This window comes from Acipenser ruthenus, chromosome 23, assembly GCF_902713425.1.
Source record: "Acipenser ruthenus chromosome 23, fAciRut3.2 maternal haplotype, whole genome shotgun sequence".
NCBI lineage: Eukaryota > Metazoa > Chordata > Actinopteri > Acipenseriformes > Acipenseridae > Acipenser > Acipenser ruthenus.
In genome coordinates this window covers 10,757,541-10,771,176 of record NC_081211.1, presented here as the reverse complement: position 1 = coordinate 10,771,176, position 13,636 = coordinate 10,757,541, and the positions used below count along the sequence as shown (strand labels likewise).

Sequence of the window (13,636 nt, the reverse complement as noted above, 5' to 3'; positions counted from 1 at the left end):
CCCGGAATGTTGAGCTATTTGATTTTTTCTTTCTTTATCTTTTTCTTTTTCTTTCTTTCTTTCTTTCTTTCTTTCTTTCTTTCTTTCTTTCTTTCTTTTTTCTTTTTTTTCTTTTTTTATTCTTTCTGTATATCTTTTTTTCTGCCCAAGTAAGCGTTTTTATTTAATGAGCCCGGATAGCTCAGTCGGTAGAGCATCAGACTTTTAATCTGAGGGTCCAGGGTTCAAGTCCCTGTTTGGGCGAGGCTATTTTTTTTAACCTTCCCTACTTTGTTGGAGAAAATGCAAAAAAAAAACCTTCCCTGGAAGTGAATCAAACCAGTCCACAGCGGTCAGAGTACCGAATGCTAACCACTAGACAACCAGGAATGTTGAGCTGTTTGATTTTTTCTTTCTTTATCTTTTTCTTTTTCTTTCTTTCTATCTTTCTTTCTTTCTTTCTTTCTTTCTTTCTTTCTTTCTTTCTTTTTCTTTTCTTTTTTTTCTTTCTTTATTCTTTCTGTATATCTTTTTTTCTGCCCAAGTAAGCGTTTTTATTTAATGAGCCCGGATAGCTCAGTCAGTAAAGCATCAGACTTTTAATCTGAGGGTCCAGGGTTCAAGTCCCTGTTTGGGCGAGGCTATTTTTTTTAACCTTCCCCACTTTGTTGGAGAAAATGCAAAAAAAAAACCTTCCCTGGAAGTGAATCAAACCAGTCCACAGCGGTCAGAGCACCGAATGCTAACCACTAGACAACCAGGAATGTTGAGCTGTTTGATTTTTTCTTTCTTTATCTTTTTCTTTTTCTTTCTTTCTTTCTTTCTTTCTTTCTTTCTTTCTTTCTTTTTTTTCTTTTTTTTCTTTTTTTATTCTTTCTGTATATCTTTTTTTCTGCCCAAGTAAGCGTTTTTATTTAATGAGCCCGGATAGCTCAGTCGGTAGAGCATCAGACTTTTAATCTGAGGGTCCAGGGTTCAAGTCCCTGTTTGGGCGAGGCTATTTTTTTTAACCTTCCCCACTTTGTTGGAGAAAATGCAAAAAAAAAACCTTCCCTGGAAGTGAATCAAACCAGTCCACAGCGGTCAGAGCAGCGAATGCTAACCACTAGACGACCCGGAATGTTGAGCTGTTTGATTTTTTCTTTCTTTATCTTTTTCTTTTTCTTTCTTTCTTTCTTTCTTTCTTTCTTTCTTTCTTTCTTTCTTTCTTTCTTTCTTTCTTTCTTTCTTTCTTTTTTACCCTTTCCCAATTTTGGAAAAAATGCAAAAATAAAACCCTTCCCTGGAAGTGAATCAAACCAGGCCACAGAGGTTAGAGCACCGAATGCTAACCACTAGACGACCCGGAATGTTGAGCTATTTGATTTTTTCTTTCTTTATCTTTTTCTTTTTCTTTCTTTCTTTCTTTCTTTCTTTTCTTTTTTTTCTTTTTTTATTCTTTCTGTATATCTTTTTTTCTGCCCAAGTAAGCGTTTTTATTTAATGAGCCCGGATAGCTCAGTCGGTAGAGCTTCAGACTTTTAATCTGAGGGTCCATGGTTCAAATCCCTGTTTGGGCGAGGCTATTTTTTTTAACCTTCCCCACTTTGTTGGAGAAAATGCAAAAAAAAAACCTTCCCTGGAAGTGAATCAAACCAGTCCACAGCGGTCAGAGCACCGAATGCTAACCACTAGACAACCAGGAATGTTGAGCTGTTTGATTTTTTCTTTCTTTATCTTTTTCTTTTTCTTTCTTTCTTTCTTTCTTTCTTTCTTTCTTTCTTTCTTTCTTTCTTTTTTTTCTTTTTTTTCTTTTTTTATTCTTTCTGTATATCTTTTTTTCTGCCCAAGTAAGCGTTTTTATTTAATGAGCCCGGATAGCTCAGTCGGTAGAGCATCAGACTTTTAATCTGAGGGTCCAGGGTTCAAGTCCCTGTTTGGGCGAGGCTATTTTTTTTAACCTTCCCCACTTTGTTGGAGAAAATGCAAAAAAAAAACCTTCCCTGGAAGTGAATCAAACCAGTCCACAGCGGTCAGAGCAGCGAATGCTAACCACTAGACGACCCGGAATGTTGAGCTGTTTGATTTTTTCTTTCTTTATCTTTTTCTTTTTCTTTCTTTCTTTCTTTCTTTCTTTCTTTCTTTCTTTCTTTCTTTCTTTTTTACCCTTTCCCAATTTTGGAAAAAATGCAAAAATAAAACCCTTCCCTGGAAGTGAATCAAACCAGGCCACAGAGGTTAGAGCACCGAATGCTAACCACTAGACGACCCGGAATGTTGAGCTATTTGATTTTTTCTTTCTTTATCTTTTTCTTTTTCTTTCTTTCTTTCTTTCTTTCTTTTCTTTTTTTTCTTTTTTTATTCTTTCTGTATATCTTTTTTTCTGCCCAAGTAAGCGTTTTTATTTAATGAGCCCGGATAGCTCAGTCGGTAGAGCATCAGACTTTTAATCTGAGGGTCCATGGTTCAAATCCCTGTTTGGGCGAGGCTATTTTTTTTAACCTTCCCCACTTTGTTGGAGAAAATGCAAAAAAAAAACCTTCCCTGGAAGTGAATCAAACCAGTCCACAGCGGTCAGAGCACCGAATGCTAACCACTAGACAACCAGGAATGTTGAGCTGTTTGATTTTTTCTTTCTTTATCTTTTTCTTTTTCTTTCTTTCTTTCTTTCTTTCTTTCTTTCTTTCTTTCTTTCTTTCTTTCTTTCTTTCTTTCTTTCTTTCTTTCTTTTTTTTCTTTTTTTTCTTTTTTTATTCTTTCTGTATATCTTTTTTTCTGCCCAAGTAAGCGTTTTTATTTAATGAGCCCGGATAGCTCAGTCGGTAGAGCATCAGACTTTTAATCTGAGGGTCCAGGGTTCAAGTCCCTGTTTGGGCGAGGCTATTTTTTTTAACCTTCCCCACTTTGTTGGAGAAAATGCAAAAAAAAAACCTTCCCTGGAAGTGAATCAAACCAGTCCACAGCGGTCAGAGCACCGAATGCTAACCACTAGACAACCAGGAATGTTGAGCTGTTTGATTTTTTCTTTCTTTATCTTTTTCTTTTTCTTTCTTTCTTTCTTTCTTTCTTTCTTTCTTTCTTTCTTTCTTTCTTTCTTTCTTTTTTTTCTTTTTTTTCTTTTTTTATTCTTTCTGTATATCTTTTTTTCTGCCCAAGTAAGCGTTTTTATTTAATGAGCCCGGATAGCTCAGTCGGTAGAGCATCAGACTTTTAATCTGAGGGTCCAGGGTTCAAGTCCCTGTTTGGGCGAGGCTATTTTTTTAACCTTCCCCACTTTGTTGGAGAAAATGCAAAAAAAAAACCTTCCCTGGAAGTGAATCAAACCAGTCCACAGCGGTCAGAGCAGCGAATGCTAACCACTAGACGACCCGGAATGTTGAGCTGTTTGATTTTTTCTTTCTTTATCTTTTTCTTTTTCTTTCTTTCTTTCTTTCTTTCTTTCTTTCTTTCTTTCTTTCTTTCTTTCTTTCTTTTTTACCCTTTCCCAATTTTGGAAAAAATGCAAAAATAAAACCCTTCCCTGGAAGTGAATCAAACCAGGCCACATAGGTTAGAGCACCGAATGCTAACCACTAGACGACCCGGAATGTTGAGCTATTTGATTTTTTCTTTCTTTATCTTTTTCTTTTTCTTTCTTTCTTTCTTTCTTTCTTTCTTTTCTTTTTTTTCTTTTTTTATTCTTTCTGTATATCTTTTTTTCTGCCCAAGTAAGCGTTTTTATTTAATGAGCACGGATAGCTCAGTCGGTAGAGCATCAGACTTTTAATCTGAGGGTCCAGGGATCAAGTCCCTGTTTGGGCGAGGCTATTTTTTTTAACCTTCCCCACTTTGTTGGAGAAAATGCAAAAAAAAAACCTTCCCTGGAAGTGAATCAAACCAGTCCACAGCGGTCAGAGCACCGAATGCTAACCACTAGACAACCAGGAATGTTGAGCTGTTTGATTTTTTCTTTCTTTATCTTTTTCTTTTTCTTTCTTTCTTTCTTTCTTTCTTTCTTTTCTTTTTTTTCTTTTTTTATTCTTTCTGTATATCTTTTTTTCTGCCCAAGTAAGCGTTTTTATTTAATGAGCCCGGATAGCTCAGTCGGTAGAGCATCAGACTTTTAATCTGAGGGTCCAAGGTTCAAATCCCTGTTTGGGCGAGGCTTTTTTTTTTAACCTTCCCCACTTTGTTGGAGAAAATGCAAAAAAAAAACCTTCCCTGGAAGTGAATCAAACCAGTCCACAGCGGTCAGAGCACCGAATGCTAACCACTAGACAACCAGGAATGTTGAGCTCTTTGATTTTTTCTTTCTTTATCTTTTTCTTTTTCTTTCTTTCTTTCTTTCTTTCTTTCTTTCTTTTTTACCCTTTCCCAATTTTGGAAAAAATGCAAAAATAAAACCCTTCCCTGGAAGTGAATCAAACCAGGCCACAGAGGTTAGAGCACCGAATGCTAACCACTAGACGACCCGGAATGTTGAGCTATTTGATTTTTTCTTTCTTTATCTTTTTCTTTTTCTTTCTTTCTTTCTTTCTTTCTTTCTTTTCTTTTTTTTCTTTTTTTATTCTTTCTGTATATCTTTTTTTCTGCCCAAGTAAGCGTTTTTATTTAATGAGCCCGGATAGCTCAGTCGGTAGAGCATCAGACTTTTAATCTGAGGGTCCAGGGTTCAAGTCCCTGTTTGGGCGAGGCTATTTTTTTTAACCTTCCCCACTTTGTTGGAGAAAATGCAAAAAAAAAACCTTCCCTGGAAGTGAATCAAACCAGTCCACAGCGGTCAGAGCACCGAATGCTAACCACTAGACAACCAGGAATGTTGAGCTGTTTGATTTTTTCTTTCTTAACTTTTTCTTTTTCTTTCTTTCTTTCTTTCTTTCTTTCTTTCTTTCTTTCTTTCTTTCTTTCTTTTTTACCCTTTCCCAATTTTGGAAAAAATGCAAAAAAAAAAACCTTCCCTGGAAGTGAATCAAACCAGTCCACAGCGGTCAGAGCACCGAATGCTAACCACTAGACAACCAGGAATGTTGAGCTGTTTGATTTTTTCTTTCTTTATCTTTTTCTTTTTCTTTCTTTCTTTCTTTCTTTCTTTCTTTCTTTCTTTCTTTCTTTTTTACCCTTTCCCAATTTTGGAAAAAATGCAAAAATAAAACCCTTCCCTGGAAGTGAATCAAACCAGGCCACAGAGGTTAGAGCACCGAATGCTAACCACTAGACGACCCGGAATGTTGAGCTATTTGATTTTTTCTTTCTTTATCTTTTTCTTTTTCTTTCTTTCTTTCTTTCTTTCTTTTCTTTTTTTTCTTTTTTTATTCTTTCTGTATATCTTTTTTTCTGCCCAAGTAAGCGCTTTTATTTAATGAGCCCGGATAGCTCAGTCGGTAGAGCATCAGACTTTTAATCTGAGGGTCCAGGGTTCAAGTCCCTGTTTGGGCGAGGCTATTTTTTTTAACCTTCCCCACTTTGTTGGAGAAAATGCAAAAAAAAAACCTTCCCTGGAAGTGAATCAAACCAGTCCACAGCGGTCAGAGCACCGAATGCTAACCACTAGACAACCAGGAATGTTGAGCTGTTTGATTTTTTCTTTCTTAACTTTTTCTTTTTCTTTCTTTCTTTCTTTCTTTCTTTCTTTCTTTCTTTCTTTCTTTCTTTCTTTCTTTCTTTTTTACCCTTTCCCAATTTTGGAAAAAATGCAAAAAAAAAAACCTTCCCTGGAAGTGAATCAAACCAGTCCACAGCGGTCAGAGCACCGAATGCTAACCACTAGACGACCCGGAATGTTGAGCTATTTGATTTTTTCTTTCTTTATCTTTTTCTTTTTCTTTCTTTCTTTCTTTCTTTCTTTCTTTCTTTCTTTCTTTCTTTCTTTCTTTCTTTCTTTCTTTCTTTCTTTCTTTCTTTTTTACCCTTTCCCAATTTTGGAAAAAATGCAAAAAAAAAAACCCTTCCCTGGAAGTGAATCAAACCAGGCCACAGAGGTTAGAGCACCGAATGCTAACCACTAGACGACCCGGAATGTTGAGCTATTTGATTTTTTCTTTCTTTATCTTTTTCTTTTTCTTTCTTTCTTTCTTTCTTTCTTTCTTTCTTTCTTTCTTTCTTTCTTTCTTTTCTTTTTTTTCTTTTTTTATTCTTTCTGTATATCTTTTTTTCTGCCCAAGTAAGCGTGTTTATTTAATGAGCACGGATAGCTCAGTCGGTAGAGCATCAGACTTTTAATCTGAGGGTCCAGGGATCAAGTCCCTGTTTGGGCGAGGCTATTTTTTTTAACCTTCCCCACTTTGTTGGAGAAAATGCAAAAAAAAAACCTTCCCTGGAAGTGAATCAAACCAGTCCACAGCGGTCAGAGCACCGAATGCTAACCACTAGACAACCAGGAATGTTGAGCTGTTTGATTATTTCTTTCTTTATCTTTTTCTTTTTCTTTCTTTCTTTCTTTCTTTCTTTCTTTCTTTCTTTCTTTCTTTCTTTCTTTTTTACCCTTTCCCAATTTTGGAAAAAATGCAAAAATAAAACCCTTCCCTGGAAGTGAATCAAAACAGGCCACAGAGGTTAGAGCACCGAATGCTAACCACTAGACGACCCGGAATGTTGAGCTATTTGATTTTTTCTTTCTTTATCTTTTTCTTTTTCTTTCTTTCTTTCTTTCTTTCTTTCTTTCTTTTCTTTTTTTTCTTTTTTTATTCTTTCTGTATATCTTTTTTTCTGCCCAAGTAAGCGTTTTTATTTAATGAGCCCGGATAGCTTAGTCGGTAGAGCATCAGACTTTTAATCTGAGGGTCCAGGGTTCAAGTCGCTGTTTGGGCGAGGCTATTTTTTTTAACCTTCCCCACTTTGTTGGAGAAAATGCAAAAAAAAAACCTTCCCTGGAAGTGAATCAAACCAGTCCACAGCGGTCAGAGCACCGAATGCTAACCACTAGACAACCAGGAATGTTGAGCTGTTTGATTTTTTCTTTCTTTATCTTTTTCTTTTTCTTTCTTTCTTTCTTTCTTTCTTTCTTTCTTTCTTTCTTTCTTTCTTTCTTTCTTTTTTACCCTTTCCCAATTTTGGAAAAAATGCAAAAATAAAACCCTTCCCTGGAAGTGAATCAAACCAGGCCACAGAGGTTAGAGCACCGAATGCTAACCACTAGACGACCCGGAATGTTGAGCTATTTGATTTTTTCTTTCTTTATCTTTTTCTTTTTCTTTCTTTCTTTCTTTCTTTCTTTCTTTCTTTTCTTTTTTTTCTTTTTTTATTCTTTCTGTATATCTTTTTTTCTGCCCAAGTAAGCGTTTTTATTTAATGAGCCCGGATAGCTCAGTCGGTAGAGCATCAGACTTTTAATCTGAGGGTCCAGGGTTCAAGTCGCTGTTTGGGCGAGGCTATTTTTTTTAACCTTCCCCACTTTGTTGGAGAAAATGCAAAAAAAAAACCTTCCCTGGAAGTGAATCAAACCAGTCCACAGCGGTCAGAGCACCGAATGCTAACCACTAGACAACCAGGAATGTTGAGCTGTTTGATTTTTTCTTTCTTTATCTTTTTCTTTTTCTTTCTTTCTTTCTTTCTTTCTTTCTTTCTTTCTTTCTTTCTTTCTTTCTTTCTTTCTTTTTTACCCTTTCCCAATTTTGGAAAAAATGCAAAAAAAAACCCTTCCCTGGAACTGAATCAAACCAGGCCACAGAGGTTAGAGCACCGAATGCTAACCACTAGACGACCCAGAATGTTGAGCTATTTGATTTTTTCTTTCTTTATCTTTTTCTTTTTCTTTCTTTTTCTTTCTTTCTTTCTTTCTTTCTTTTCTTTTTTTTCTTTTTTTATTCTTTCTGTATATCTTTTTTTCTGCCCAAGTAAGCGTTTTTATTTAATGAGCCCGGATAGCTCAGTCGGTAGAGCATCAGACTTTTAATCTGAAGGTCCAGGGTTCAAGTCCCTGTTTGGGCAAGGCTTTTTTTTTTAACCCCCACTTTGTTGGAGAAAATGCAAAAAAAACCCTTCCCTGGAAGTGAATCAAACCAGTCCACAGCGGTCAGAGCACCGAATGCTAACCACTAGACAACCAGGAATGTTGAGCTGTTTGATTTTTTCTTTCTTTATCTTTTTCTTTTTCTTTCTTTCTTTCTTTCTTTCTTTCATTCTTTCTTTCTTTCTTTCTTTCTTTCTTTCTTTTTTACCCTTTCCCAATTTTGGAAAAAATGCAAAAAAAAAAAACCTTCCCTGGAACTGAATCAAACCAGGCCACAGAGGTTAGAGCACCAAATGCTAACCACTAGACGACCCGGAATGTTGAGCTATTTGATTTTTTCTTTCTTTATCTTTTTCTTTTTCTTTCTTTCTATCTTTCTTTCTTTCTTTCTTTCTTTCTTTCTTTCTTTCTTTTCTTTTTTTTCTTTTTTTATTCTTTCTGTATATCTTTTTTTCTGCCCAAGTAAGCGTTTTTATTTAATGAGCCCGGATAGCTCAGTCGGTAGAGCATCAGACTTTTAATCTGAGGGTCCAGGGTTCAAGTCCCTGTTTGGGCGAGGCTATTTTTTTTAACCTTCCCTACTTTGTTGGAGTAAATGCAAAAAAAAAACCTTCCCTGGAAGTGAATCAAACCAGTCCACAGCGGTCAGAGCACCGAATGCTAACCACTAGACAACCAGGAATGTTGAGCTGTTTGATTTTTTCTTTCTTTATCTTTTTCTTTTTCTTTCTTTCTTTCTTTCTTTCTTTCTTTCTTTCTTTCTTTTTTACCCTTTCCCAATTTTGGAAAAAATGCAAAAAAAAAACCCTTCCCTGGAACTGAATCAAACCAGGCCACAGAGGTTAGAGCACCGAATGCTAACCACTAGACGACCCAGAATGTTGAGCTATTTGATTTTTTCTTTCTTTATCTTTTTCTTTTTCTTTCTTTTTCTTTCTTTCTTTCTTTCTTTTCTTTTTTTTCTTTTTTTATTCTTTCTGTATATCTTTTTTTCTGCCCAAGTAAGCGTTTTTATTTAATGAGCCCGGATAGCTCAGTCGGTAGAGCATCAGACTTTTAATCTGAGGGTCCAGGGTTCAAGTCCCTGTTTGGGCAAGGCTTTTTTTTTTAACCTTCCCCACTTTGTTGGAGAAAATGCAAAAAAAAACCCTTCCCTGGAAGTGAATCAAACCAGTCCACAGCGGTCAGAGCACCGAATGCTAACCACTAGACAACCAGGAATGTTGAGCTGTTTGATTTTTTCTTTCTTTATCTTTTTCTTTTTCTTTCTTTCTTTCTTTCTTTCTTTCTTTCTTTTTTACCCTTTCCCAATTTTGGAAAAAATGCAAAAAAAAAAACCCTTCTCTGGAACTGAATCAAACCAGGCCACAGAGGTTAGAGCACCAAATGCTAACCACTAGACAACCGGGAATGTTGAGTTGTTTGATTTTTTCTTTCTTTATCTTTTTCTTTTTCTTTCTTTCTTTCTTTCTTTCTTTCTTTCTTTTCTTTTTTACCCTTTCCCAATTTTGGAAAAAATGCAAAAAAAAAAAAACCTTCCCTGGAACTGAATCAAACCAGGCCACAGAGGTTAGAGCACCGAATGCTAACCACTAGACGACCCGGAATGTTGAGCTATTTGATTTTTTCTTTCTTTATCTTTTTCTTTTTCTTTTTCTTTCTTTCTTTCTTTCTTTCTTTCTTTCTTTCTTTCTTTTCTTTTTTTTCTTTTTTTATTCTTTCTGTATATCTTTTTTTCTGCCCAAGTAAGTGTTTTTATTTAATGAGCCCGGATAGCTCAGTCGGTAGAGCATCAGACTTTTAATCTGAGGGTCCAGGGTTCAAGTCCCTGTTTGGGCGAGGCTATTTTTTTTAACCTTCCCCACTTTGTTGGAGAAAATGCAAAAAAAAAACTTCCCTGGAAGTGAATCAAACCAGTCCACAGCGGTCAGAGCACCGAATGCTAACCACTAGACAACCAGGAATGTTGAGCTGTTTGATTTTTTCTTTCTTTATCTTTTTCTTTTTCTTTCTTTCTTTCTTTCTTTCTTTCTTTCTTTCTTATTTTCTTTCTTTCTTTTTTACCCTTTCCCAGTTTTGGAAAAAATGCAAAAAAAAAAACCCTTCCCTGGAACTGAATCAAACCAGGCCACAGAGGTTAGAGCACCGAATGCTAACCACTAGACGACCCGGAATGTTGAGCTATTTGATTTTTTCTTTCTTTATCTTTTTCTCTTTCTTTCTTTCTTTCTTTCTTTCTTTCTTTCTTTCTTTCTTTCTTTCTTTCTTTCTTTCTTTCTTTCTTTCTTTCTTTTCTTTTTTTATTCTTTCTGTATATCTTTTTTTCTGCCCAAGTAAGCGTTTTTATTTAATGAGCCCGGATAGCTCAGTCGGTAGAGCATCAGACTTTTAATCTGAGGGTCCAGGGTTCAAGTCCCTGTTTGGGCGAGGCTATATTTTTTAACCTTCCCCACTTTGTTGGAGAAAATGCAAAAAAAAAACCTTCCCTGGAAGTGAATCAAACCAGTCCACAGCGGTCAGAGCACCGAATGCTAACCACTAGACAACCAGGAATGTTGAGCTGTTTGATTTTTTCTTTCTTTATCTTTTTCTTTTTCTTTCTTTCTTTCTTTCTTTCTTTCTTTCTTTCTTTCTTTTTTACCCTTTCCCAATTTTGGAAAAAATGCAAAAAAAAAAACCCTTCCCTGGAAGTGAATCAAACCAGGCCACAGAGGTTAGAGCACCGAATGCTAACCACTAGACGACCCGGAATGTTGAGCTATTTGATTTTTTCTTTCTTTATCTTTTTCTTTTTCTTTCTTTCTTTCTTTCTTTCTTTCTTTCTTTTCTTTTTTTTCTTTTTTTATTCTTTCTGTATATCTTTTTTTCTGCCCAAGTAAGCGCTTTAATTTAATGAGCCCGGATAGCTCAGTCGGTAGAGCATCAGACTTTTAATCTGAGGGTCCAGGGTTCAAGTCCCTGTTTGGGCGAGGCTATTTTTTTTAACCTTCCCCACTTTGTTGGAGAAAATGCAAAAAAAAAACCTTCCCTGGAAGTGAATCAAACCAGTCCACAGCGGTCAGAGCACCGAATGCTAACCACTAGACAACCAGGAATGTTGAGCTGTTTGATTTTTTCTTTCTTTATCTTTTTCTTTTTCTTTCTTTCTTTCTTTCTTTCTTTCTTTCTTTCTTTTTTACCCTTTCCCAATTTTGGAAAAAATGCAAAAAAAAAAACCATTCCCTGGAAGTGAATCAAACCAGGCCACAGAGGTTAGAGCACCGAATGCTAACCACTAGACGACCCAGAATGTTGAGCTATTTGATTTTTTCTTTCTTTATCTTTTTCGTTTTCTTTCTTTCTTTCTTTCTTTCTTTTCTTTTTTTTCTTTTTTTATTCTTTCTGTATATCTTTTTTTCTGCCCAAGTAAGCGTTTTTATTTAATGAGCCCGGATAGCTCAGTCGGTAGAGCATCAGACTTTTAATCTGAGGGTCCAGGGTTCAAGTCCCTGTTTGGGCGAGGCTATTTTTTTTAACCTTCCCCACTTTGTTGGAGAAAATGCAAAAAAAAAACCTTCCCTGGAAGTGAATCAAACCAGTCCACAGCGGTCAGAGCACCGAATGCTAACCACTAGACAACCAGGAATGTTGAGCTGTTTGATTTTTTCTTTCTTTATCTTTTTCTTTTTCTTTCTTTCTTTCTTTCTTTCTTTCTTTCTTTCTTTCTTTCTTTCTTTCTTTCTTTCTTTTTTACCCTTTCCCAATTTTGGAAAAATGCAAAAAAAAAAACCCTTCCCTGGAACTGAATCAAACCAGGCCACAGAGGTTAGAGCACCGAATGCTAACCACTAGACGACCCGGAATGTTGAGCTATTTGATTTTTTCTTTCTTTATCTTTTTCTTTTTCTTTCTTTCTTTCTTTCTTTCTTTCTTTCTTTCTTTCTTTCTTTCTTTCTTTCTTTCTTTCTTTCTTTCTTTTCTTTTTTTTCTTTTTTTATTCTTTCTGTATATCTTTTTTTCTGCCCAAGTAAGCGTTTTTATTTAATGAGCCCGGATAGCTCAGTCGGTAGAGCATCAGACTTTTAATCTGAGGGTCCAGGGTTCAAGTCCCTGTTTGGACGAGGCTATTTTTTTTAACCTTCCCCACTTTGTTGGAGAAAATGCAAAAAAAAAACCTTCCCTGGAAGTGAATCAAACCAGGCCACAGAGGTTAGAGCACTGAATGCTAACCACTAGACGACCCGGAATGTTGAGCTATTTGATTCTTTCTTTCTTTATCTTTTTCTTTTTCTTTCTTTCTTTCTTTCTTTTTCTTTCTTTCTTTCTTTCTTTCTTTTCTTTTTTTTCTTTTTTTATTCTTTCTGTATATCTTTTTTTCTGCCCAAGTAAGCATTTTTATTTAATGAGCCCGGATAGCTCAGTCGGTAGAGCATCAGACTTTTAATCTGAGGGTCTAGGGTTCAAGTCCCTGTTTGGGCGAGGCTATTTTTTTTAACCTTCCCCACTTTGTTGGAGAAAATGCAAAAAAAAAACCTTCCCTGGAAGTGAATCAAACCAGTCCACAGCGGTCAGAGCACCGAATGCTAACCACTAGACAACCAGGAATGTTGAGCTGTTTGATTTTTTCTTTATTTATCTTTTTCTTTTTCTTTCTTTCTTTCTTTCTTTCTTTCTTTCTTTCTTTCTTTCTTTCTTTTTTACCCTTTCCCAATTTTGGAAAAAATGCAAAAAAAAAAACCCTTCCCTGGAACTGAATCAAACCAGGCCACAGAGGTTAGAGCACCGAATGCTAACCACTAGACGACCCGGAATATTGAGCTATTTGATTTTTTCTTTCTTTATCTTTTTCTTTTTCTTTCTTTCTTTCTTTCTTTCTTTCTTTCTTTCTTTCTTTCTTTTCTTTTTTTTCTTTTTTTATTCTTTCTGTATATCTTTTTTTCTGCCCAAGTAAGCGTTTTTATTTAATGAGCCCGGATAGCTCAGTCGGTAGAGCATCAGACTTTTAAGCTGAGGGTCCAGGGTTCAAGTCCCTGTTTGGGCGAGGCTATTTTTTTTAACCTTCCCCACTTTGTTGGAGAAAATGCAAAAAAAAAACTTCCCTGGAAGTGAATCAAACCAGTCCACAGCGGTCAGAGCACCGAATGCTAACCACTAGACAACCAGGAATGTTGAGCTGTTTGATTTTTTCTTTCTTTATCTTTTTCTTTTTCTTTCTTTTATTCTTTCTTTCTTTCTTTCTTTTTTACCCTTTCCCAATTTTGGAAAAAATGCAAAAAAAAAAACCCTTCCCTGGAAGTGAATCAAACCAGGCCACAGAGGTTAGAGCACCGAATGCTAACCACTAGACGACCCAGAATGTTGAGCTATTTGATTTTTTCTTTCTTTATCTTTTTCGTTTTCTTTCTTTCTTTCTTTCTTTCTTTTCTTTTTTTTCTTTTTTTATTCTTTCTGTATATCTTTTTTTCTGCCCAAGTAAGCGTTTTTAGTTAATGAGCCCGGATAGCTCAGTCGGTAGAGCATCAGACTTTTAATCTGAGGGTCCAGGGTTCAAGTCCCTGTTTGGGCGAGGCTTTTTTTTTTAACCTTCCCCACTTTGTTGGAGAAAATGCAAAAAAAAAACCTTCCCTGGAAGTGAATCAAACCAGTCCACAGCGGTCAGAGCACCGAATGCTAACCACTAGACAACCAGGAATGTTGAGCTGTTTGATTTTTTCTTTCTTTATCTTTTTCTTTTTCTTTCTTTCTTTCTTTCTTTCTTTCTTTCTTTCTTTC

At 35.8% G+C, this 13,636-nt stretch overlaps 19 non-coding genes across 19 annotated transcripts; all 19 read left to right on the top strand.

Annotated features, from left to right (window-relative positions):
* The first annotated feature begins 170 nt into the window (after positions 1-170).
* On the top strand, positions 171-243 carry trnak-uuu (transfer RNA lysine (anticodon UUU)). The gene has a single exon. It is a non-coding gene; the product is annotated as a tRNA-Lys (tRNA).
* A 657-nt stretch (positions 244-900) lies between these two features.
* trnak-uuu (transfer RNA lysine (anticodon UUU)) lies at positions 901-973 on the top strand. The gene has a single exon. It is a non-coding gene; the product is annotated as a tRNA-Lys (tRNA).
* Positions 974-1,829: 856 nt separating this feature from the next.
* trnak-uuu (transfer RNA lysine (anticodon UUU)) lies at positions 1,830-1,902 on the top strand. The gene has a single exon. It is a non-coding gene; the product is annotated as a tRNA-Lys (tRNA).
* Positions 1,903-2,370: 468 nt separating this feature from the next.
* trnak-uuu (transfer RNA lysine (anticodon UUU)) lies at positions 2,371-2,443 on the top strand. Its single transcript has one exon. It is a non-coding gene; the product is annotated as a tRNA-Lys (tRNA).
* Positions 2,444-2,762: 319 nt separating this feature from the next.
* Positions 2,763-2,835, top strand: trnak-uuu (transfer RNA lysine (anticodon UUU)). The gene has a single exon. It is a non-coding gene; the product is annotated as a tRNA-Lys (tRNA).
* A 299-nt stretch (positions 2,836-3,134) lies between these two features.
* Positions 3,135-3,207, top strand: trnak-uuu (transfer RNA lysine (anticodon UUU)). The gene has a single exon. It is a non-coding gene; the product is annotated as a tRNA-Lys (tRNA).
* An 819-nt stretch (positions 3,208-4,026) lies between these two features.
* trnak-uuu (transfer RNA lysine (anticodon UUU)) lies at positions 4,027-4,099 on the top strand. The gene has a single exon. It is a non-coding gene; the product is annotated as a tRNA-Lys (tRNA).
* Positions 4,100-4,555: 456 nt separating this feature from the next.
* trnak-uuu (transfer RNA lysine (anticodon UUU)) lies at positions 4,556-4,628 on the top strand. The gene has a single exon. It is a non-coding gene; the product is annotated as a tRNA-Lys (tRNA).
* Positions 4,629-5,300: 672 nt separating this feature from the next.
* Positions 5,301-5,373, top strand: trnak-uuu (transfer RNA lysine (anticodon UUU)). The gene has a single exon. It is a non-coding gene; the product is annotated as a tRNA-Lys (tRNA).
* Positions 5,374-7,790: 2,417 nt separating this feature from the next.
* trnak-uuu (transfer RNA lysine (anticodon UUU)) lies at positions 7,791-7,863 on the top strand. The gene has a single exon. It is a non-coding gene; the product is annotated as a tRNA-Lys (tRNA).
* Positions 7,864-8,368: 505 nt separating this feature from the next.
* trnak-uuu (transfer RNA lysine (anticodon UUU)) lies at positions 8,369-8,441 on the top strand. The gene has a single exon. It is a non-coding gene; the product is annotated as a tRNA-Lys (tRNA).
* Positions 8,442-8,907: 466 nt separating this feature from the next.
* trnak-uuu (transfer RNA lysine (anticodon UUU)) lies at positions 8,908-8,980 on the top strand. The gene has a single exon. It is a non-coding gene; the product is annotated as a tRNA-Lys (tRNA).
* Positions 8,981-9,651: 671 nt separating this feature from the next.
* On the top strand, positions 9,652-9,724 carry trnak-uuu (transfer RNA lysine (anticodon UUU)). Its single transcript has one exon. It is a non-coding gene; the product is annotated as a tRNA-Lys (tRNA).
* A 515-nt stretch (positions 9,725-10,239) lies between these two features.
* On the top strand, positions 10,240-10,312 carry trnak-uuu (transfer RNA lysine (anticodon UUU)). The gene has a single exon. It is a non-coding gene; the product is annotated as a tRNA-Lys (tRNA).
* Positions 10,313-10,781: 469 nt separating this feature from the next.
* trnak-uuu (transfer RNA lysine (anticodon UUU)) lies at positions 10,782-10,854 on the top strand. The gene has a single exon. It is a non-coding gene; the product is annotated as a tRNA-Lys (tRNA).
* A 457-nt stretch (positions 10,855-11,311) lies between these two features.
* trnak-uuu (transfer RNA lysine (anticodon UUU)) lies at positions 11,312-11,384 on the top strand. The gene has a single exon. It is a non-coding gene; the product is annotated as a tRNA-Lys (tRNA).
* A 528-nt stretch (positions 11,385-11,912) lies between these two features.
* Positions 11,913-11,985, top strand: trnak-uuu (transfer RNA lysine (anticodon UUU)). The gene has a single exon. It is a non-coding gene; the product is annotated as a tRNA-Lys (tRNA).
* A 285-nt stretch (positions 11,986-12,270) lies between these two features.
* On the top strand, positions 12,271-12,343 carry trnak-uuu (transfer RNA lysine (anticodon UUU)). Its single transcript has one exon. It is a non-coding gene; the product is annotated as a tRNA-Lys (tRNA).
* Positions 12,344-13,357: 1,014 nt separating this feature from the next.
* trnak-uuu (transfer RNA lysine (anticodon UUU)) lies at positions 13,358-13,430 on the top strand. Its single transcript has one exon. It is a non-coding gene; the product is annotated as a tRNA-Lys (tRNA).
* The last annotated feature ends 206 nt before the right edge of the window (positions 13,431-13,636 follow it).